Raw genomic sequence first — 23,772 nt, 5'->3', positions numbered from 1 at the left:
TAAAGTTTCTCTTGCTAAAGAGCTCTTTACTGCAGTGATGTGCGATACCACTGATTTTGTTTCCGATCCTATACTGAGTAAAATTCAGGCTGGTATCGGCGATGCCAATCCGATACCGATACTTTGTACAAACACACCCTAATGTGTCTGGCAAATTTCAAATCCTACCATAAATAATACAAGACATTTTAATGTATTCGTTTATTATGAATTATTATTTATTTATTTTAAACTCTGAAGTAAACTCTGAAGTATATATATATAAGTATATATATGCGTGATTTACAATATAGCTAAGCTAATATACAGCAACTGAAAATAAATAAGTTAAATAATAAAACCATTCAAATAAATGATGAAATATTAAGAACTACTATGAGAATGAAAACTTTTTCACAATTCACACATGGTGAATGGTCACACAACAGACGGAGTAGTGTGCTCCTGCGCTTACGCATTACGCACTTACTTGGGTGGATGAAAATGTAGTAGCAACCGCATATGATTTCAGCAAGAGCTCATTCATTTGGTTACTTTCCACTATGTTCCTGTTAATGATATACATTCCCTCAAATGACTTAAGTGTCAAAAGTGTCGATATTTTGATTTGAGAATCTATTTAAGAGCATGAAGAGCTGGTATCGGAAGTATCAATATACTGTATCAACGTAGTATCGATCTGCACATCACTACTGTACTGAGCTGAGCTTTACCATGATGACCAGACACATTCTTTTTCACTTAGCATCAAAAAGTCATTGAGTCATTGATTTTCTTTGGTACATAAATCAAGGATGACAAACTAGAGTGGTTTTGCTTTTAATTAAGTCTCAGATGGGGTGTTTTTATTCACTGTGGGGAAATTAATGAGAATAAGTGTTTTATTTATGTCCCATAACTGACAGTTGGATCCATCTGGATGGAACCATTTAGCCTCAATAAAAGTCAGGACTTCAACAACACATACTTACAACTTAACCCACATTTGATAAGTATACTTATGGCCAAATTAATCAAACCCTTGGGACATATCTAAAAGTCGTTTGCGTTCTTCCAACTCCATGTCACCATCATTTCCATATTCCCCAAAGCAGTTAAGAGACGACAACTCCTTTATTACCCCAGCAGCCAAGACATGACATTCCTCCATCAGAAAAATGCCTGGGGACAGTGTTGACTTGGTTTGACTTAAGGGTGCAAAGGAAATAGAATGTACCCTTGTAGACACAAACAGATGAGCTCCCACAACCATGTTCTTTGAGAAAATTTCCGGTTTTTAATACCAGCTTCTGTGGGCTCTAAGTCGCTAATAAATTGCAGCCTGGAGAGGCTGACCCTCAATGTCCATGCTGATGAGTGCACTGAGGAGACAGACAATAAGATGGGTAATCTTGCCATCATCAGTGTACAGCATCTGATAAAGAATGAATGAGACCAGCAAAGGAAATGAAGAAAAACGACCATGGGTATTTCGTAATTACCTAAGCCAACTCCAGAAGAAAAGTAAGAGAGATGACTACTACTATAGTGAATATTTGTCATTATTGAAAGTACTGTAAACAGAAAAGCAGATACAAGAAACTTCAATAGAAAAAGCTTTTTGTGTCCATTGTACTTGCATGCATCTTCTGTATGTTTGTCATATCAGTGCGTGGATAGTAGCTTATTGTAGATTGCACAAAACGTAAGCACATTAAGACTGTGATTTCCCAGACAGACCAATCAAATGCTCCCTGGTTGTCGTAAGATAAAGTGAGTAGGAGAATATCAAAGAACAGGCTGGTTGATGGATTAAGAGCAATGGGCCTCATTCACAAACATCTTTTTAAAAGTCTTCTTAAGAAGTGTACTTAAGAAGGCGTGGGTTGGAAACTGCGCCACATTCACGACACGTTCTTAAGTAGGGATAATCGTTCGCACCGGTGTTCTTAGGTTGATGAATGCCAACTGCGATGCCCGTGCGTGTGAGGCCTAATTTGCATAGGTCACCGCCTATTATTTCCTATATAAGGTCAAAAATGTGCCGTGCGCAACAGGCAGCTGGAGGCGGAGATGGCAACGCGCAAGGACAAGACTGAGTAGCAGCTGGACAACAAACGAAAGAACAACTTCAATTCTACTGAAATAGAGGTGCTTTTACAAGGAGTGAGCGAACACAAGACCACCTTATTTTCACGTGTATCCACCGGTCATCAGGCCATCCAAAAAGAGTCGGCACGGAGCACCATTGCAGGCAACATAAATGCCGTTTCCACGGAGAAACGCACCACCGCAGAAGTTAAAAGGAAGTGTTTTGACTTAAAATAGACTCAAAAAAAAGATTAGACTGCACCAAAGGGATCTGGAGGAAACGGGAGGTGGGCCATCAATCAAAAACCAAACCATTTCAGAAACTCTAGAAAATATTTACACAATCATGATGGAAAAATAAAGTCAAAATACAAAGTTTGTGTGTGACAATTTATTTTTTCTGTGGTTACATTTGATTAGACGCTGCCTAATTAATACAGCAGCCCCGTGCTCTGGCTCAAGACGTGGCTGGGGGCGCATGTCGTTATCTGGGGGTGCTACGTGCGCAATAGGCACACCACGTTTCATTGCGATGTTATTCTGATGATCCTGCACGCCTGCAAGAACAGAGAGGGAAGCCTGAAGCGGGACATCAAATATTCGTCGCTTTCAGCAAATAAATTTAATGGTCCCTTTACATTCTCTCTCTGCGCAGCGCACGTCCAGCCAGCTACTTTTTTTTTTTGATGAATTGGGATTTGAATATATATTTATCCATGGAGTATATTTTAGTTGTTCTGATGATAAATAATTGTTGGGATATTTTATTTGCACTACATTTTTTGGAATCAGGTTGCAAAATCCATCATGAGGGCGATTGCGCATTGAAAGTGCAAGCTTTGCTTGTGCGTAAGAGTCCTCCTGAGCGTTCGTGGAATTTGTTCTTAGATCTAAGAACTGTGAGTTAAGAACACGATTCGTGAATGGCAAAAATCTTCGTAAGAAGGCTTTAAGAACACATTTGTGCGTAAGAACGTTTCGTGAATGAGGCCCAATGTTTACATCGTGGTCGGTTTAGTCTACTGGAGCTGTCCAAGCATGATCTATTTAATAGTAGCCAAAAAAGTAGTGGGGGATTGGGAGAAATGAGGCACAGGATAGGGAAAAGCCAAGGAGAAGAAAGGGTAATAAGAGGCATTTGTCTAACAGTGACATGTGTATTACAAAATGTATTTATTCTGTGGTTGGATGTGTACGAGTTATCAGATTATGTTTAGAAGGACGCTCCCATGCAGCAGTTGGCCCAGAAGCAATGGTGGAGGAGCAAAGTATGCGGTAAATATTAGGGCTGTCAAAGGAGGTTTCTTTCAACAGAATGACTTTTTTTGATGTGAGATGAACGTACGCATGTCCTGTTTGACCCTCGGCCCCCAAACACGTAACATATATACATTATAGCGATCTCATTTATCTTATTTATTATGTATTGTGCAAAAGAGGAACAACGTCAAATTAAAAGCACTAAATGAAAACAGAGCCACCATCCACCAGTACGAGCCTGGACTGCACCAACAAAGATGTACTTTAGCACTCAATAAGGTCCTCAAATCTTACCTTTAGGCACTCCCACATAGTATCAGCATTTGGGACCAAATGTGAGGTGCAAGAAAAAACTGAAAAATACAGTCAAGTAGTCTCATCTGTGCATCGTGGGAGAAGATGCATTGCAAAGTTAAATGGTGCGTTCAAGGACCATGGAACAAGTCGCAGCTCGCATTAAAAATGCAAAAATTGTGGGATTTCCAACTATGGATTATTTTTTGAATAAAACAATGGCCCATATTTACGCATTTTTTATCCCTGATGACAAATTATTTCATTTTAAATTTGGTGTGTTTTTTTTAAACATCATGCACATGACCTCTGCCTTACAGCATGCTTGGGGCTATGATGTGCTATTTTACACATTTGAAAATACTGTAAGAATGACACTTTTATACAATCAATAACATTTTATACAACTTTTATACAATTGGCTTCTTTTTTCTTTTAGAATGTAAGATTAACATCTACATCGAAAAAAGCAATAGTTGACGAAAGTATCAATATTTCAGTATCAATCCGCACATCACTAATGAGCGAATCAAAATGGCACAATCCATTTGGAATTGTCATTTCGTCATCAAAACCGCAGAGTAACCAAAAAGATACAGTAGACAAACAAATACAAGTTTGGGGGCTTCAGTTTTATCTGTGGTGTAAGTATGGGTTACCAGTGCTTTTCTAGTTTGCTGCTAAGATATATTTAATTTACACAAATGCACACGCGCAGTGGGGATCTCTTTATTATTCAAATGTCTAGCAGTGCCCTCCAGGCCATCACATCACCTGGCAGCTCTACACCCCCACCAACACTCTGACAGCCATCGTTAGCTGTATTAATAGAGCACACATAAAATACACGGGGACTTGACCGACTGTATATTGCTCTAATGCCACTGTGTATAACCTGCTGATTGATATGCTAACATAGCGCTGCTAAAAGCTCACAGGCAGAACATTAATTACACCCAAGAGTCTGGTGTCCACTTTACAATTGTTAACGTGGTCTGGGCTTGACTGTTGTGACTGGACTTTAAGTAGTTGCCTATTAAACAACATCAGACTGACACAAAAACTTAATGGACATCCGCCCATAAGCAGACAATCTTGGCACTTCATGGTCTTGTAGGCCTCCTCACCAGACTTTGACATTTTCTATTAACTACAGCTCCATTGAAGTATTTCTAATTATTCAACATACTGTATTTTGTGGTTTTTGGTTTTGGATCATTTCTGTCTTTAGATCATTTGACCGTTGCTGCGAGTTTGCCCCTGTTGGCCACCATACACAAGACTCTTGTGGGTCAAATCTGTCAAGTTGAGTCCTTATTTGCCGTCCCGGTACCACACATATAAATATATACAAGCAAATTTACAGTATGTACTGTATGTGTAAAATATAGATTAGGATAGATATATCAAACTGTGTAGTCACTGACTCTGAAGATTTCATGTTTTTCTCAGAGTGACCTGCAATGATTAGTAAAATGTTACACCTAATTTAAAACTAAGTTACCATTTGTGAGCGGCATAACCTTGCTGTCAATCATGTGCTGAAGGGAGAATATGTGACTAGACTCTAACATCCAGACTACACCCTCCAGCAAACTGAACTAGTGCACAGTATGTATTAACTCCCTGTTTTTCTGCAGAATTATGTTCAGACGACCAGTACAATTGATGATCCCAATGAAAGTGCGTTTTTTAAAAAAGCATTTCTAAATCACAGCTTTACTCACATTTATCATCTTCATCAGCACCTGAAGCAATCAGTTACTACACGTATTTCAGATGGCTGCCTCTCCAACTTCCCACTCACACCCCTTTTAGCAAATTAGACCGTTTAATTAGGAAAAGCTCATTTGTATCAAACCATTTACATAGTTCAACCAGCCCTTGCCAGTATACCCTAATTGATTATTGTTGCCTGAGGATCTGTGTGTGTACTCATGTAAGAAATAAATGACTTTATGGTACATAAGGAAGGTGTCTTTATCAGTATGCTGATTGTTTAAACTGGTGCAACAATGTAGCAGCAGTATTCACATTTTGTATTTTACAGTACATAATAATAATCCACTATTTTTGTCTTTTATGGCAATTAGAGCTGCTTGTGCTTTTGTAAATCTTTCTCTTGGTCAAACCCGCTGCTTTTCTCCGCTCTGAAGTGCCTCTTAGCACGGTCTCTGTGGTGACACATACCATTCAATCACCCCTGCAACATTTAATAGGCGACAAAGTTCCTTGATGCCTTTCATAAAGCTCTATTTAGTGATAAAAACCTTTCCATTGCTACTTCCCCCTTTGAGACTAATAAATGACCAGCTGATGAGGCCGCTCATTCAGCCTTGCACAAAGCTGAGTGAACGAGAGCGAGCAGAGTGTATGGAATTTTGAAGGATATGGGATGAAGAGCATCGAAAAGGGAGAGATTATTAGAGTTCAACCAATGGTACGGCGAGGCGCCTTTCAGCTGCAAAAGCTTCTTTCCATTTCTATTCAGCAGCTGTTCAGTAAAAAGATCTTAAATTACTAAATGAAATGGTTACCATGGCATCCCATGGAGGTAAATGTTTCCAATCACCCCTCTTTCTTTTCATATCTCTTGCTTGTTTTTAATAATTGCTTCCTAACAGGAAGACAAGTTGAATGATGTTAAAATATTAGCGTTCGATACTTTTTATGTGAAAACCTGGCAACCAAGAAAAAGTTTACACATGATACTGAAATAACACAAACTAAATCCATCGTTTTGCAGTAAAATGTCTACCTCTGAATTTGAGAGGTTTTCTGAATTGTTCTTGCATGAGGCCTAGTCATCATCATGACATATCAGCAATATTTTTACATCATAGAAACCTGTTTGATCTCTCAGGGCACATACTGTAAATAATCCTGCAAACAGTAAGTGCATGGACCAACTCACAAAGAATAATCGAATGCTTTGCTATTTCTATTTTTGTTGAAATACGTAGCCTTATGTTGATTTAGGAAAATAGCTTAGATTAGCATTAAAGGAAATACCGGATGTGCTCTGTCATGCAACAAGTGAACACACTTAGGAGTAAAGGAACGTTCTAACACAACATGTTACCCGTAGAGCGCTGGAAAGAAAGATTTCCGATACATGCGCCTTAAGGTTCTTCACCCTGACTGTCCTCACACCGAGGTATCTAAAAGAGGTAAGATGGGTAGTGAGATAAGAGGAGCTATCTAATCGGGGAGCACTTTTCCACATTTCCTCTTGTACGCTGCTGTTGGCCTTAGCAGATCCAGTGGAGGAGACAACTCAGGCTCACAGGCTGGTAGAACTGATCTGAGGAGGAAGTCAATAATGTCTCTGACTTCTTTGTGATCCCCTCAGAGAGACCGAGGTTGAACCAGAGATATTAAAACATCTCCAGATGCACGGGCAAATGCATGCACATACCCAGACATGCATAATCGATCAAGGAGTCAAAGGCTTCTGATGTGAAACCAGTATGTTTAACCCATTAGCAGGGCGACACATCGTAGATTTATTTAATCTACCGCACTTTTCTTGACCCACACGACAGTGACTAGAGAACACTTGTTAAATTAGGATAGAAAGAAAATACATTCGGCTAAGTTCAACCAACCCCATCACGTATTTCAAGCAGCACCACAAAAACAGCATGGGAATCCTCCCAAAACAACCAACGGCATCCGAAACATCCACAAAGTGTGAGAAAGTGACTTTTTCCTCATACTCACAGGTACTATTGCTGACTATTGTTCTGAGTAATATCACTTGAGCCTTTAGCCTTTTCTAACACTCCACACTACAAAAGAAGTAATAAAGTATGTATGATTCGTGACACAAGACTGTAATATCAGAATCGTATCGGAAGTGAAAATGTGAAAATTGGAACACCCCTGATATGAGGCGACTTCCCTACTGATTGAAAATGATTTTCTGGAGAATATTTTGCATTTTTTGTGTTTTTTAAAACTGTACATTGTGAACCCCTGGCAGTCATTGGTATGGTTTGAACATGTCCCCTGTTTTTGACTCTAACATGCAACAGGTGTGGTTTCTCCTCTGTCCATCTTTGTCCATGTCTTTTTAGTCATGCACTGACAGCACGACAGGTGATAGTCTCCTCATTGTCATTCAAGCAGTCAGCTGAGGTATGAAGGTCAATACTTTGAAGGAGGGCATGAGAGGAACAAGCCAATCAGAAGGCAGAGATGAGACGAAACTGTGATTGACTGGCATCGTGGGGTGGAGGGGTGAGTGCACCTAATAGAATATGCATACCAATGAGGAGACGGCTAGATGAAAGGGCTTTGTTGCCACGGCAACACACCTGCCGTTGTAGCGTATCGGTGGGCTTCATTGATTTGTGGGTTATGTGGTTTTAGGCTGAGGACGCCAAGAGCGAATCATCAACAAGTAGTTGTTTTTATCTTTATCTCAAATCATGGGTGTCCATTTTGTCTTGTGCTGATAAAGTAATTACCTCTACCAAGAAATGTTGTTAGTGTGCTTGCTTGTGTGTGTGTGTGTGTGTGTGTTAGTGAGTTAGCAGGAAAACTACCTAACCCAATAGTTTTCAAACTTTTTACAGTACTACCTCAAAAATATTTTTGCTTTGCTGCTACCATCGCTTACTTTCAACACGAAGCTGCACAAACATTTCTTCCTCTCCTTTGGCAGTTGGCAAAAGGTTTGTATTGCCCATTACGGCCCCCTACAGGATACAGGATGTGTACTGAAACTTGCTTTAATGGCACTGAAATAACGTAAAGTTACCGCCGTGACCACTTTCATGACGGTGTTACGCTTGATGTTTTTTACCTGCACAGACGGTGAGCATGTAGCTGAAATGCTAAGGCCAAAAAGCTCAAACGTTTGGTTGTGCTTCACCCCAAAAGATGCAGACTCAGTTACCTGCAACAGGCGGTTGATATTGTGCAAGTAACGGCATGTAAGTAACTGCATTTTGCTCAATTAATACACAGTTGTTGCATGTAGGATTAACTAGCAAACACTGGTAACACGGTAGTCTAACTTCGCCAGAATTGTGAATCAACTATCAATTTCTGGTCCAATTGTGCAGAATGTATGTTCTTGTGCTTAAAATACTGTGAAATCCTGCAAATGTGTTTGTACATTCCCTGCGTTCTGTATTGCTGCTGGTTTTGCTGTGATAATTATGAATATTTGTTAGGAATGTTATTTCATAATGGTGAATTTATTCCATAGTTGTAATTCTATTAATAGACTTGGAAAAGGAATTTGACCGTGTTCTTCACAGTGTCGTGTGGGGGATGCTACGGGACTATGGGCTTGGTGGCATGCTGCTACATGCTAGGGCTGGGCGATATGGACCAACTCTCATATCCCGATATATTTAGGTTGAATATCGATATACGATATATCGGCCGATATTTTTTTAAGCAAAGTGAGTTTTAACAAAATCAAAGCCAAAAATAGGTGTCAAGTTATTAAAATAAATACTTTTAAATACTAACTTTTTTTTTTATTTTTAAAGCTTCATGCAAGATGCACATTAAAAAAAATCTTATCTAAAAATAGCCTCTAAAGTAAAGTAGGCCATTCCCTTTTTGAAATAAACATAGAAAAAAATCAAATACAATCTTTTTTTTCTAACAAAAAATCCTCAGCTACTAACAAAAGAACATATGAAGGAATGCCCGGTTTAAGAGGACATTTTAAAATGCCAGCAACTCAAAAATACTTTAAATTGAACAGTAGTTTTTTTTAGGTAAACATTTTTAAGACACAAGCATGTTCTTATGTGCAAGGAACACCAACCTGTAAAGTGCAACAGGCTTAGCAACTGTCTGTCTAACTTCCTTGTACATTTGTGGCAGAGCTTGTCGTGCTAAATAATTATGACTGCGAAGCTCGCTGTACATTGCGAGTCCATAGTTTTCAGCGGGTTTTTAAAGCCGTTTTTTCCACTGTTGCAACGAGGACCATGTCTTAGCATAGCATGTCAATGTGATAGGACATCTCTTTATAATAGCACACCGCTTTGCTTTTCCTTTCATGAGGAACGCAACAGGAGTGCGGCAAAAAGCGCGGCGCTTCACACATTAGTGGTTAAAATGAGGCGGTATCTGTAGCCTACAGATGTTAGTCCGGCAGTCCAACTCCTCCTGCACCCTCATCAGGACCATTCCCAAAAATTGTAGGGAGGTAATACTGACACATAGGGGCCATAGACACTACTGGGCCACATTTTCAGTTGTATTGAGGAAGTTTCTGAGCAAAGTATATCTATTTATTGTTTTATAAAGGCTGGTTTTCCAGTTCATTAACATCATACACTGCTATGTGTAAAAATATACAATTGCCTGTCATGAGATTGGTTTTATTTGCCGTGTAGAAAAAGTGTTATCCATATTCCCTGTTTTGATCCATATCAACATCAACAGAAGTGATAGGGATAGCCTGGTCAGCCCTAATATAGATGGATAAAAAACAGAGAAAAGGGGTGGGAGACTTAAGATTGCTAGGAGATAGAAACAGAGATATTAGGAAAAATATTCCCCCTCTACAACCACATGGAGAAAAGGCCTCATAGTCCTACTCCCCCTTTTTGCGTCTCTCCTCCTCTCTCCGTCTCTCATTTATTTCAATTTGTCATGCTTTACTTTTCCCTCAAGAGAGCACGCTAGCTGGTGAGCGGCCCCATATAGGCCGCGAAATTGTGTCTGCGCTCAGGCTGTAATGAAACATTTAGATGCAGGAGAGAGCGATGGTTACGCATTAATGCAAGCGTTGGTGTCACCGATGCAAAACCCCGGGCTCTAAGCAACCGGCTCGGCTTGCCACTCCAAACAAGATGGTGATGGCGAGAGGGTTCTCATCAGCTCCTTTTTTTTCCTGGCCCAAGTTTGGGTCAAGTGGTTTCCAGTGGTGCATGATGCTCATGAGCATTTGATGACATCTGATGAGGGGATGAGGGCTGGTGTACATTGCACAAAACATTTGTGGTACTGTACAATAATGGAAAGTCGAAATGCAAATTTCCACAGTATGTGATGTCTAAAAACACAATGCGGAAATTAATGAGTTCACATTTTGTACTGATTTTAAAATAATTAAAATAAAATAATAATTGAAAATCATTTTTCTGTTTTTTGAAGCTATCAAAAACCATTTTGGAGGAACAGTCGTCCTCGTTTATCATGGTTAAAGCATTCATAGTTCATAGTTCATTCATAGTTAAAGCATAAAAAAACCTGCTGACAATCTTCTGAATACGTTTTTTAACATTATTAGAGCCCTCTAGACATGAAATAACACCCTTGTAGTGACCTTTACATTTGTATTACCCAATTTAGTCAATATAATCAGAGAAAATAAGATATATTAGACATAAATAAGATAACATAGAGTCACATGTTAGCAGTTCCTTGTTTTTTTTCTGGACAGCATACTTCCTGCAGTCATCAATGTATTGTAATGGCAACTTTAAATGGCTGTACACTAGTATGACCCAATATAGCGGACATAATAGGAGTGAATAAGTCATTTTAAGACGAAAGTAAAACTGCTGTTCATGTAGTACAGAGAGGACAGGAAGTGAGGTCGGGGCTTCAGAGTTGAGTTTTCGCTTGTTGTGGGTTATGGCCCCAACAGTAGTCCGTGTTATTATTATGACTATTATATTATTATTATTGTGCCTGTTGTAAGATAACTTAAACTTGCAATAAATGCCTTTTCTGGCACTTACGTCTGGCCCTCGTTTCCCCGAACATCGACACCAAGTGGCCAATGTAGAATACAGCACTACATTCACAATTATTATGCTTTATCTGCCTTGTATTTGTATTTTAGTTCATTTAGTTAGTTCATTTAGCCATTTTTATAGTTGAAAATGCATACTTTAGACCAAGAACAAGTACAGCATGCATATATTTTAGGCCTTATTCAATCACAAAACAGCGATCATTTGTTAATTAATTGCTTTGTGAAAAAAACTGCAATAGAATGAGGGCGCGATGTTCGATCCGCGAGGGACGACTGTACAGGCTTTTCATTGGACAGCAACAATATTATTATAGTGACTGTATAGTTTTTTTAGTTCTTTGTATAATGCTGTATACAGTTCAACACCAAAGCAAACTACCACCACAGTAATAAAAATATTGTGAAATGAATACATATTGATGTTGTGCTATTTCATATGGTGCTGGTGTGAGATTTATTACTCCCAAGATGGAGTGCCTTTCAGTCTGAATAGCAAAATCTACAAGGTTGATGATATTCATTAGTTACCTTTCACTTTTTCAATACAGAGAAAGAAGTTTACAGCTGAAGATTTTCCTAAAATAGAAGAGCAGTCCCCCTTGCTGATTGTGAAGCAACATCATCAATTAAATGCAAAGCACACGTTCCATTACATATGCAACACTTTTCTATTATTAGTCTGTGTGTAAAATGAAATAAATGTGTCAGTGACGCCCCACCACATGTTGCTAGATACCATATGCTGTTAGCTTCGTAGGTGTTTCAAAGCAATGCATAATTCGGCTTGTTACAGGCATTAGCATAAAGCAAGGCCATTGCCTTAGGTTGCTCGCGTAAAACAAAGAAACAGCTCACGCTCACTTATGTATGAGTGCCGTGCACAGATTTTGTCATATGCAAATAGTCACTCTCATCTCATTGACTAGATCAAACAGAGAAGCATTGTTAATATATTAATTGAATTGTTAATTCGTTTTACATGCATATTACATTAAATACAACACTTACCCCTGGAACATTTGTTTTGTAAGTCTGAATGTACTTATATTTGGGTCCTTCCCTTGTTTATTTTCTTCACCATTAATTATAATTCATTTATTTAAATCCAGATTTACTTGTGCACATTGTCATACGGTGCTCACTTTGATTTAACGCCAGATTTCCCTGGTTGCCATTCTTCATTCAACATTCCTGAAATAAAATAAAACAGTAGAAATCCACTGAAGTTGACAGTATCCTTCTCTCTTTTTTATTATGTGCCAACCGTGGCTTCAGGCACAGCACCCCTTCATCACACACATACTTTATAGCTGTGTGTGTGTGTGTGTGTATGTGTGTGTGTGTGCGAGTGACATTGAAAGACAAGGACACAATACTTGTGTTATTGTGAGATCAAAGGAAAGCGTGTGATTGGGAAATCAAATGACTTTTTGCTATTGCGCCCAAAAGCAGACTCACTCTGTAGAAAGTGGTCTGTTGAGCGTCACTTGCAAGTTTTCATGTGTGACAGAGATACTTGATGAAAAGGACATCGTGTAAGAAGTTCTCATTTCTTTCTGTATTTTTAAAAAATCTCCTAATCCTCCTATGTTTACAGCCCTTCAAGATCTCTCTAGTTTATTGAAAGCAAACAGAAAAGCATTAATGTAGTGAAAACTTTTGAATGTGATTCAAGATTCAAGATTCAAGAGAGTTTTATTGTCATGTGCATAGTACAACAGCAGTTATACCATGCAATGAAAATCTTATTCTGTTCATTCTCCCAAGAAAAGAAAGAAAACAAATGAAAGAATAAGAACATAAGAAACATAAACACATAAACATATATACCAATAAATTAAGCAACAACAACAGAAGAGACATTAATACAAATAAATAATACAAATAAATAAATAAATAAAGTGCTATGAGTGTGTGCGTGTGTTGCGTGCGGCGTGTGCGAGTGCTTCGTTGAGGAGCCTGATGGCCTGTGGGTAAAAGCTGTTTGCCAGCCTTGTGGTCCTGGACTTCAAACTCCTGTAGCGTCTGCCTGACGGTAGGAGTGTGAATAATGAGTGTTGTGGATGTGTGCTGTCCTTGATGAGGTTGTGTGTTCTGCGTAGGACTCTAGATTTATAAATGTCTTGCAGTGAGGGGAGGGCTGCCCCAACAATGTTCTGTGAGGTCTTGATCACCCGCTGGAGTGCCTTCCTATCACGTGTTGTACAGTTACCGTACCAAACAGTGATGGAGGCGGTAAGGACACTTTCGATAGTGCATCTGTAGAAGCAACTCAGGATTGTGGTGGACATGCCAAATTTCCTCAGTCTTCTCAGGAAGTACAGTCTCCTTTGGGACTTCTTCATAATTTGTTGGGTGTTGTGAGACTAGGTGATGATCACATGCATGGTTTTCTGGAGAACTACTACACAGACAGACAGAAAACGACAGCGAGAAATATGCATGACAAATGGAAAGAACTTTATTGCATCCTATTGAGATCATATTTTGGTTACCATATTTTGTTGCATGAGAGGTATAAATATTACTTCTACATTACTGCAACTACTTTAAAGGGGCCCTATCCTGCTCATTTCAGGAGCTTTTTAAATGATATTGAATCCCAATGAGGCACTGTACCAAATGCTATAATAAAAAAACTCCATAAATCTAAAGTTGTGTACAGGGTAAATCTGCATTCTTCTCTTCTTGACCAACATGCTCGGATTCCGTAGTGACTGGTCAGGGGATGAGGGTCGCCTTAAGCCCCCTTCCCTCGCCACCCTGCTCATAGCTGCATAGACACAAGCCCCTCCTCAACCAGTTACGTGCTAATGGTTATCAGCAAACAGTAAATAATTGCTTATTGGATATCGTTGGATATCGGAATCCTGGAGAATCCTGTGTCAAACTGCTTTGTTCACAAAACAGTTAGCTGGTCTTTAGTCATTTCGAACAAAAAGCAACTGACGGTACTCAGCAGCAGAGGTCATTTACCACCGTATATGGCCTTCCCAAAGTTGTGACGTGAGAAATTCAAAAGATCTCATGGAAATCTCTTGGAGTTCGAGATTTTGGAGCAGCATCAAAATTAAACCAGTGATAAGCTAAAAACACACATCTCATGATATGGCACTTCCACGCAGCAGTGCCAGATGTACGATAATCATCGTATTTGTACAATAATTTCACCCTCTGTACCATGTATAATCAATAATGTCAAAAATCCCTTAAAGTACCATAATACGACCCCCTCACATGATGTGTCGTGCATTGGCTCACCTCTTTCTAACCAATCAACGCACGACATTGCATGGAAACATGAAACATAAAGAACAATAGACAATGAGCACGTAGGGGCGCACAATAATAAGGAGCATTAAGGAAGTATTACATGATACGTGATGATGAAGAAGCTGGTTAAATATGCCTGATATTCTGGGCTGTTCAGTGGCTCATCCAGCACGCCACATAGGTGGGAGCGCTGTTCCGTCAGTGGCGTTTTTTTCCAACAGTACTGTTTATTTAAAGGTAAAACTCTATGTATGCTATACGATACACAGGCTGTGGTTATGTTTTATTGCAGCAGATGATCACGAGCAACATCAAATGGGCCTCCACATCATGTACAGCAAGAGTACAATATTTTAAACATATACATCAGGCTTAGAAGTTGGAAATGTACAGTAGGATAGGGCCCCTTTAATAAACAAAACCAACAGTATTGTCAAATCAATACCTCTATGACAGTGTAACTTATTGTCTTTACAGAGACACAACTGTTGTTCCAGCTCTTGCGTTGGACCTCATTAGATGTGCAGATGTACTGTGAGTGGGTGTGCGTCGAAACAGAGTTTAGTGCAAATTAGGCAAATCTTCACTTCTGCAACTGCAACACCAGAGTAAAGATGGAGAGCAAGCAGAAGAGCAAAAAAAAAAAAAAGTCCCACTGTGGTTAAATTAGCTTTTGATTAAAGACACCAGAAATGAGCTTGTCAGACATTTGTCATCCCAAATAACCAATGTCTTGCTCGTGACACCATCCTGCAGGATCATTGCTTGTGTCAGCGCCATGACCTCCAGCCATGTTGTATCGGCTTATAAATTGCCTCATAGCTTGCCGGAATCAATTTAAGTCCATTCATTTACACTATGCAAGCAGCACGGCACACTTATGGCATAACCATCATAGATAACATAATTAGTCTATAGGTATAAAAAGAAAGGCGGTAATTAATTGTTTAATTCTGAAGCGGCAGTAATCCTCATTCTTGCATAGAAGTTCTTTTATTTCCATGTACTGAGAGGAGATTTTTTACATACGTACACTTAAATGTTGAGTGCTGTAACTGTGTCATGGACAAATCAAACCTGCATTAGCCCAGTGCTAATGACATTCACACAAGCATGCACACATCTGGAGCCATTACTCTCTGTCCTGTTGGCCCCGTCAGTCTGAGCTGGCCCTCAGGCAACCAGGGAGCACAAGTGTGAGGACTGTGGGTGGGAGCGCCTCAGGTCTTTCACTGAGCGGCCCATATAGACTCTCCTGTCTGCTGGAGGGTGAAATGAGCCCAGGTAGAGCATACTGAGTAGTGGCTGCTGTAGCGAGACCAGATGGAAGACTCTTCCACCTTTAGCCCTCCTGCATGTTTTCCAGCTGATAAATTGCATATCTGGTCTGGGAGCAGGGAGCAGGGACAGTCTGTCATTTTTCTCTTTTTTGGGGGAGGGGGATTTGATAGGCTCTCAGCTTGTGAGTGTGTAGGAAGGCATCTAAAAATTCACATGCCGTTAACGTTTACTTGTGAGATGATCCTCATCAGTCATCAGAGCTCAGTGGGTTATGTTCCTCATGTATGATTGGTCAAGTTACAGGCTTTGCGGAGCAGATATTGTGTTTGTAAACAGTAATAATTTGAGGAATATGTAGTCCTGATATTGAGGCTAAAATTCAACGCCATTGGTGTATACAGTAGTCCCTCGCCAAATCACGGTTCGAACATCACTCTTGCGGTTATTCAAAAATTTATTAATACATTACCGCTGTTTCGGACAATTATTAGCAAAAAAATATTGAAAGACAAGTAATATGTACTATTCAGGTCACTAGGTGTCAGCAATGTTATACTGACATGGCATTAGTTCGTCCATCTTGTTTTCAAGAGTGCGGACGTTGGCGAGCAGCAGGCTTGGTAGCGGTGGCCTAGTCGCTCTAGCTTTTAGCCTAGCATGCAGGCCGGCCCGCTTGCCTCGTTTACGCCTCGGATGCTTTGCTCGCCAGGTATTCAGCTCACCAGGCCCGCAGGCTGCTGCGTTCTCCCGGCGCAGAAGAAAGGCAAAGTCTGAGAGGCTAAATGAAAGTTCATGGTGAACCCTGCCGATGTTCAAAAGTGTCTGTTGTTGTATTAGATTAGATTACCTTCACACTGCATGTAGTCAACCATAGTCAGCTAATTAGTTAGCTCGGTAGAGTGCTACATTTAAAGCGGCGGGCATCTCTTGTGTCTCTGCAGGGATCCCATAGCCTGCACACTACAGTTGAGCAATGTGGTGTAAACAAAGATAAATAGCAGTGTGAAGGTGACTATAGGGGTGTTATTTCATGTTTACGAAGCTTTAATAATAGTACAAATCATATTTAGAATGTCATAAGCAGGTTTTCTATGCCCTAAGTACAAAAATATTCTATGTATTAATATTGAATCCAACTTCATTTATCACGGAATTTCATTTATCACGGTAGAGTCTGGAAGCAATTAACTGTGATAAACAAGGGACAACTGTATATCCACCAAGCTAATGCATCAGAGCAACAACAAAAAAAGTCATTAGTTATTGAGATGCAAATGGTGTACTCACGCTTGGTGTAAATGACACTTGTTTCCTATTTTCTTAGCCCCCTCCCCACACCATGCAACCCCCCGCCTCCAATGAGCGCTGCTTTGCAAATTAAGTGGAGTGTTTGTGACAGCTTGATGCTGGCGGAAGCAAGAGAAAGTGGAGCTTTGGATTGCAAATGTTCCCTGAGGGGGCCGGCCCCGGCTTGATATACTTAATAAACTTCAAATCCGACAGACTGGCAGAGGCAGCAGGCTGATGCCTTTTTCCTTCCCCATATGAGATATGGGGCCTTGGAGTAATAAGATAAGATAAGATATCGTTTATTGTCATGTGCACAGTAAGGAAACAAGTTTCCCTGTACAATGAAATGCTTCCTTTGCTTTTCACAATGAATGCCAGTAACACTAAAAGTCAAATAAAAAGGTACACAACTAGGTAAGCACAGTATATATACAGTAAAAAATGCAGAAAAATAAAATGAACAGTGCATAAATGTAGACTATGTACATCTGTGTGAAAAGTTAACGATAAAGTAAGTAAAAGATGTGTCAATGAGCAGTGTACAAATACAACATGTGCAAACGGCAGTAGCAACTGTAATAAATAAATATGGCACTTAGCCTCTGTGCGGGTTTATCTGTTTAAAAGTCTGATGGCTGAGTTTATGTTTACATGCACTAAAAAAAATGATTATTTCATGAATTCGGGTGAAACCAGCTTTTTAAAATGCATGTAAACACTTCAATTAGACAATGTTCAACTTTCTAAGGTTTGGATTAACATACCTAACTTTGTAAATACTTGATGGAAATGTCCTTTGAGCCAATAGATGGTAATCACATGAGGTGTGGAGGCTGAAAGTGGCTTGGGAACTTGAGAAGGATGTAAATTTTGGGATACGTCATCAGTGGTGTACCTTTGAATCAGTGGGTGTTTCGACCTCAAAGGCGGCCAACTACAGGGTGATCAAGCTTGAGCCTGTGTCCCATGCTCAATCATGAGTAAAGTAGTGCCTGGAAGGTGGCGGAAGATGTGGGTTATACAATCGGAAACCAGTTCCGTCCTGCACGAACATCCATCCAACTGCCATCGATTGATCGTCGAAGCTGACGTTCTGCGCACACGCCAGTCTCCATGGTGGGATATAACCCGACACACTCGATGATCAGGAAGCCCACTGTATTTACATTTCCAAAAGACACCATTCACTTTGTCAGATTCATCTGCAAATTTTAGGGACAAATGTTTTGATACTGCCTCGCAGATGGAAATAAAAAGTAAAAAACCCACAAGACATTCGACCATGGAAAGTAAATTAATCCACATTTCTTCTGCTAATATTCTCAATAATAGCCAGCCGAGTGTTGGGTTAATGCAGTGTTGATTCGTAACTGGCTTGGTTATGATGCGCTAGCTAGGCGGTTAAAATGCTAACTCTTGTAGCGTGCAACAATAAATCCAAAGGGTCATCTTTGATTGCAGCGTCACTATGATTCTTAGAATAATAAAACGGGTTTTCATGCCAAATTGTGAGGTTTGACATTATGATGTGTGTGCATAACCTCACGATAATTTATGCTAGCAGGCCATTTCAACTAGTATGTCCGTTTATTTCATTATTAAGCCACATGTGGAGGTTGTTTGCTTGAGTTAATTTCATTCCTGAATGCTATACTTTATGTACTAATCCATTATTTTTGTGTGCAACATTAGATGCACGCTGTCATTGAGGATTCTTTTACTGATTCATGTTGTTGCAGACCACATCTTAATAAAGCCATCAAACTGAAGACAAACTGCCATGTTCTTTAACTTGAATACACACGTCTATACCTCTGCCACTTACTCTAAATCTGTTAAATCCCCAGGGAACATCTCCCCCTTTCGAGATCCTCTCCGTTTTAATGACCATAGCCAGAAGAGCCATGGTAGATGTAATGTGTAACAATAGCAAAGCGTATAGCACGTAGGACATATACTGATCTGTTCATTAGTTCATGTCAGTGTTCATTGTTACCGATTTGCAGCTGGTTGCCAAGATGCCTTGCTTTCATGTGACTTACTTGGTCAACCGGAAACGCCTTACATTTACTCACTGAGAGGAGCGTAGGCACCTTAACATACACGTGTGAAAATGGAAGTGATCGATTTATTCTGCAAGTTACCTGGAACCCCAAAAATCAAATGCTTTGGGAATTTGAAAACAATTTGAGAAAATGGGCCTTTAAATGTTCACAAAACCTTCACCTGAATTGACTATTGTAATCTATCACGTCACACGAGACATGAGTTTAGCGAGCATCAGGACTGTTTTCCTTTCCTTAGACTTTTTTGTGACACTTATTCCAAAAAAGGACCAGCCTAAACAACGAATCTTAAGAGAAGAAGAATATCCAATAAGTGACACGGTCTCATATTCAAGCAGTTTTTGTTGTGTTTATGTTTAATCACTGGTGTGCAGCCAGGGCCAGCAAGGCCTTCTGTGCTGGCCTAAACACTATCAGGACTGAAATATATACTATAAGGACTGAAATATATTTAAAACTTCAATTCAAGTTTTTGTTCCATGAAATAGTATTAGTTGATTCCCAACAGCGGGCCCTGGAAGTGATTCTTTTTACTCCCATTATTTCCAATCTGTAGTGATGCCGGCTCCCAGCATGCAATGTGGTAATTGGTTTGTAAAAAGTTGATGAAGTTATGTGTTTTTATAGTTGCTAATTACTCCCCATAGCAGTAGTAGCCCTGTGTGTGTTTACTTATCTGTTACATGTTGTGCTGTCATTTTTTGTGTGTGTGTTAGGACTACGATTGTAGGTAGTGTTCTGTCTAGTGACCCCCCCCTGTTCATTACCTCCATCAAGGAGGTTAGATTTTTGCCAGTGTTTATGTTTCTTTGTTTGTGTTCAAAATAACTTGAAAAGTTCTGAATGGATTTGGATGATATTTTCAAGAATTGTCGTAAACGGGATATGGAAGAACTGATTAAATTTTGGGGGTGATCCGGATCACCATCTGGATCCAGGAATTTTTGAAAGGATTCTTTAACATTGCGAGATAGTACCATTTTTGGCATTTGTGCATATAACGCCACAAAAAAATAGTCAGAGCACTTAATACAGGACAAGTTTCCAACAGGTTCTACAAAATATCAAAGACTGGTCCACATAATGGAATAATTCTGGATACTAGGATCCAGAATATGAAAAAATAGGGGACCTTTGGAACTTTCATCATAGGAAGAGAACAAATGGAGCTATAAACATGCAACAGACACCATTATACATAGCCAAGACACTGAAATCTGGAGTGTGCCAACAGATTTGTTGTATCTTCAAAAGCTATAGAGTTAGAGCCAGAAGAAAAGCACCATTACGGAAAACACCATTTCTGTGAATAGCTACTGAATTAATATTGATATCATTATGAATCCAATTGCTGATGGTATTTTTTCATGGTCAAGGAATCTAAATATTTAGATCAAATAAATGCAGGACTAATATTTATGGTGTAAATCACAGTATGGGGGGAACTATAGCGGAGGTCTGGGCTCTCCGAGTGCTTTTCTAGTTTGTCCATGTGACAAGCTCACTATTAGTTCAGCGATGGCTTATACTTGCTTTTTATGAGTACCAGTGGCCTAGCTCAGACCCCGCGGCCTGCATTTACACTATTCTTTCATGTCAAGAGTTTGAAACCCCTGCCTTAGACGATCCTCTGTTGATTAATCATGTTTGAAGAATGATCATGTATTTGCAGCAAGTGCCTGTCTCAAACAACAACAGTTGCTTTTGACTTATTTTTGCACAAAAATCAAAATCCTCATCTGTGCTTTTCGTTCATAGAGCTTTTATTAGCTGTCAGGCGCAAGCGTTGCACTGCCCTCAGCAACAAAGTCCCCATTTCACTATTGTGTTCTCAGTAACTCAAATAATTAGCAGCTCAAAGCATGGGACCAAGTTCAAATAAAACTGCTACCTTCCCTGTAAATCCTTCCTTTGCAAATTAAGAGAGTGAAAAATTGAATTAAAAGCTTTCCTTGGCCAATAATAAAGTATCTAATGGGGGGTAAAAACAGTAGTCTAGACTATTCTGACATATTCTCATAAGTCTCATCTCTCACATGCTGTACATCCTATTTTTTATGTCCAATTAACCAGAATGCACACGGCCAAATGTCCCTTGAAATCCCATTAACCAGACAAGGGAAATGGCTCACACAGCACCTCAGAATTTCCTGCCAAAATTCCCATGAGTTGCATCTTCATTGATGCCAGTACTTTCATTTCTCAAAGAGATAAGGGAGAGTGTTAAGAAGAAACTAAACTTATATAGCGCAAATAGAGGAAAAGATGGATGAAATTTGGGATTTTTTCCACTTTCAGTCTCATCCTCAGCGTACACCCTGTTTGTGCGAATGTTATACACACACAAAATAATTCATTAAATCTGTATTAGTTTTGTTCTGTTTGTGTTTACTGTGCTCACAAGACTCTTAAAATTGAGTTTAAAAAAAGTCACTACTACCTGTGCAATAAGAACCTGAATATGCTTCCTGCATTAAATGTGTAAAATGACATTTATTTTTTAGCAACCCTGTTGGAATGATTTTGTTTCTGTTTTTCACTACTAAAATGATTTTTTCTCTATAATTGGTGGTCAGGGGGTTAATGTTAGGGCATATTTTCTTTTGTTCAGTCATTCACTCAGGATTATGGGCGAGAGGTGGGGCACACCTGGCCAGGTCACCAACCAATCACAGGGCACATACAGTCATCCTCACCACCTTGCGGTTCGAATTTTGCGGCTTCACTCTATCGCAGTTTTTTAAAAAGCAACTAATTAAATGCATGTTTAAGCAAATGTTACATATTCTTAATCTAAATTATGCATTTTCAAGCATAAAATGGCTAAATGAACAGAAATACAAATATACAAATATAAGGTGTTCAAAAGACGCATTTAAATGTTTCTAGTATTTAAATGTAATATAATGTAGTAATGTAAATGTAGCAGCGGGTGCATTGCGTAGTTCTGAGCTGCTGTTTAGAGTGTGGGCTATAGAGGGCAGTGACATTCTGCATGCTGGGATAGAGCTAGCTTTTTGGAGATAAATCCGTAGAAGAAGACTATAAACTATGAAGTGTTGAATAGTTCATGCAGTGTTTTTGAGCATCTGCATGTACTGTAAGACATAGTGCCCCCTGTCTATTTCAAATCAAAAGGCTGACTAATTTACAGCCATCCTGATGTGGTGTCATTCAGCCGCCATTAGATTACACTGGTGAGACAATAAGCCACTGCAGGAAGTATGCTGTCCACAAAAAAACACTCCCAATGCTAACGTGTGAGTGTGCGTTATGTTTTATATATGTCTAATATGTCTTATTTTCTGTTATTATGTCTACTATATTGTGTAATACGAGCGTAAAGGTGACTATAGGGGTGTTATTTCATGTCTAGAGGCTTCTAATAATGTTAAACCCGCATTTAGAGGGTAGTAAACAGGTATGCTGTAACTGCGAAAATATTGCATTTATAAATAAGTTCTAATTCGAGGAAATTCACACGGTCGAGACTGGAACCAATTAACCGTGATAAACGAGGGATTACTGGATAGACAACCAACCATTCACACTCACATTCACACCTATGGACAATTTAGAGTCTCCAATTACCCTAGCATGCATGTTTTTTCAACTGTGGGGGAAGAATAAATCCATGCAAGAACAGGAAGACCCTGCAAACTCCACACAGAGATGTCTGAGCAGAACCGAAGTGCAAACCACATGCAACACTTTTATTATTCATAAATATTGTTTTAAGCATCCCAAAAGTATGAACGTTACTTGTACTTACAGTTCTTTATTTTCCTATGAATCCTATCAAATTATGATAACAAGATCCCAGAAACCCTAAAGATAAAATGTCAACTTGTGCAGTCATTTCATAGACTTACTCAGTCAATAAAAAAAAAAAAACTGTGCTGTATCATATGCACCTAGACGGAGTTTACAGTTTTGAATAAGCTGTAGAATAAACCAATAGCACTGTATATCAAAGGCCTCTGTAGCCCTTTCTTTGTGTTATTTGGGCCAGTTTAAACAGACAAAGTGGGATGATTTCTGCGTAGAAGTAACTACAGACTGCATATACTGTAACTGGGGAAAATATTAAGCCAAATGCACCACTCAGCTGCTTTCCATGCAGCCAGGGTAGGTTCAGTTGTCTGTCTCTGTACAGTACTGTATGTGCCCTGTGATGGACTGACAACCAGTCCAGGGTATACCAGTCTCTTGCCCAAAGTACCCTGGGATGGGCTCTAGCTCCCCACAATCCTGAACAGGATAAGAGGTAGGAAATGAATGACTGAATATTACAGTTACAGTTGGTGACACTGATTCCTCCTGCTACGTCTTCTTATTGTCTGGCAGACCAGGTCCTTATGATAAGAAGCCGTTACGGTGCCATCCACTGTATGGCGTTGTAACCACAAGGTACATTCACAGACAGTCCCGTTATAATGTGTTTATGAATGAGGGTGAACAGGTAGTGCCAAATCTATTTGTGGCGGGCACCTGTATGTA

At 39.5% G+C, this 23,772-nt stretch overlaps 1 long non-coding RNA gene across 5 annotated transcripts in view; it reads right to left on the bottom strand.

The window, feature by feature from the left end:
• LOC129186839 (uncharacterized) overlaps window positions 1–23,772 on the bottom strand; it is a 73,942-nt gene that overhangs the window by 33,059 nt on the left and 17,111 nt on the right. The window contains exon 4 of one of the 5 annotated variants that reach the window (XR_008572306.1): window positions 13,371–13,766. The exons of the other annotated variants lie outside the window; for them this stretch is intronic. This is a non-coding gene — a long non-coding RNA (uncharacterized LOC129186839). Of the gene's footprint in view, window positions 1–13,370; window positions 13,767–23,772 lie in introns of those variants that run through there. 5 annotated transcript variants of the gene reach the window in all.

This window comes from Dunckerocampus dactyliophorus, chromosome 8 (assembly GCF_027744805.1).
Source record: "Dunckerocampus dactyliophorus isolate RoL2022-P2 chromosome 8, RoL_Ddac_1.1, whole genome shotgun sequence".
Taxonomy (NCBI): domain Eukaryota; kingdom Metazoa; phylum Chordata; class Actinopteri; order Syngnathiformes; family Syngnathidae; genus Dunckerocampus; species Dunckerocampus dactyliophorus.
Note: the sequence above shows the minus strand (reverse complement) of the source record. Positions and strands in the feature narration are given on the sequence as shown.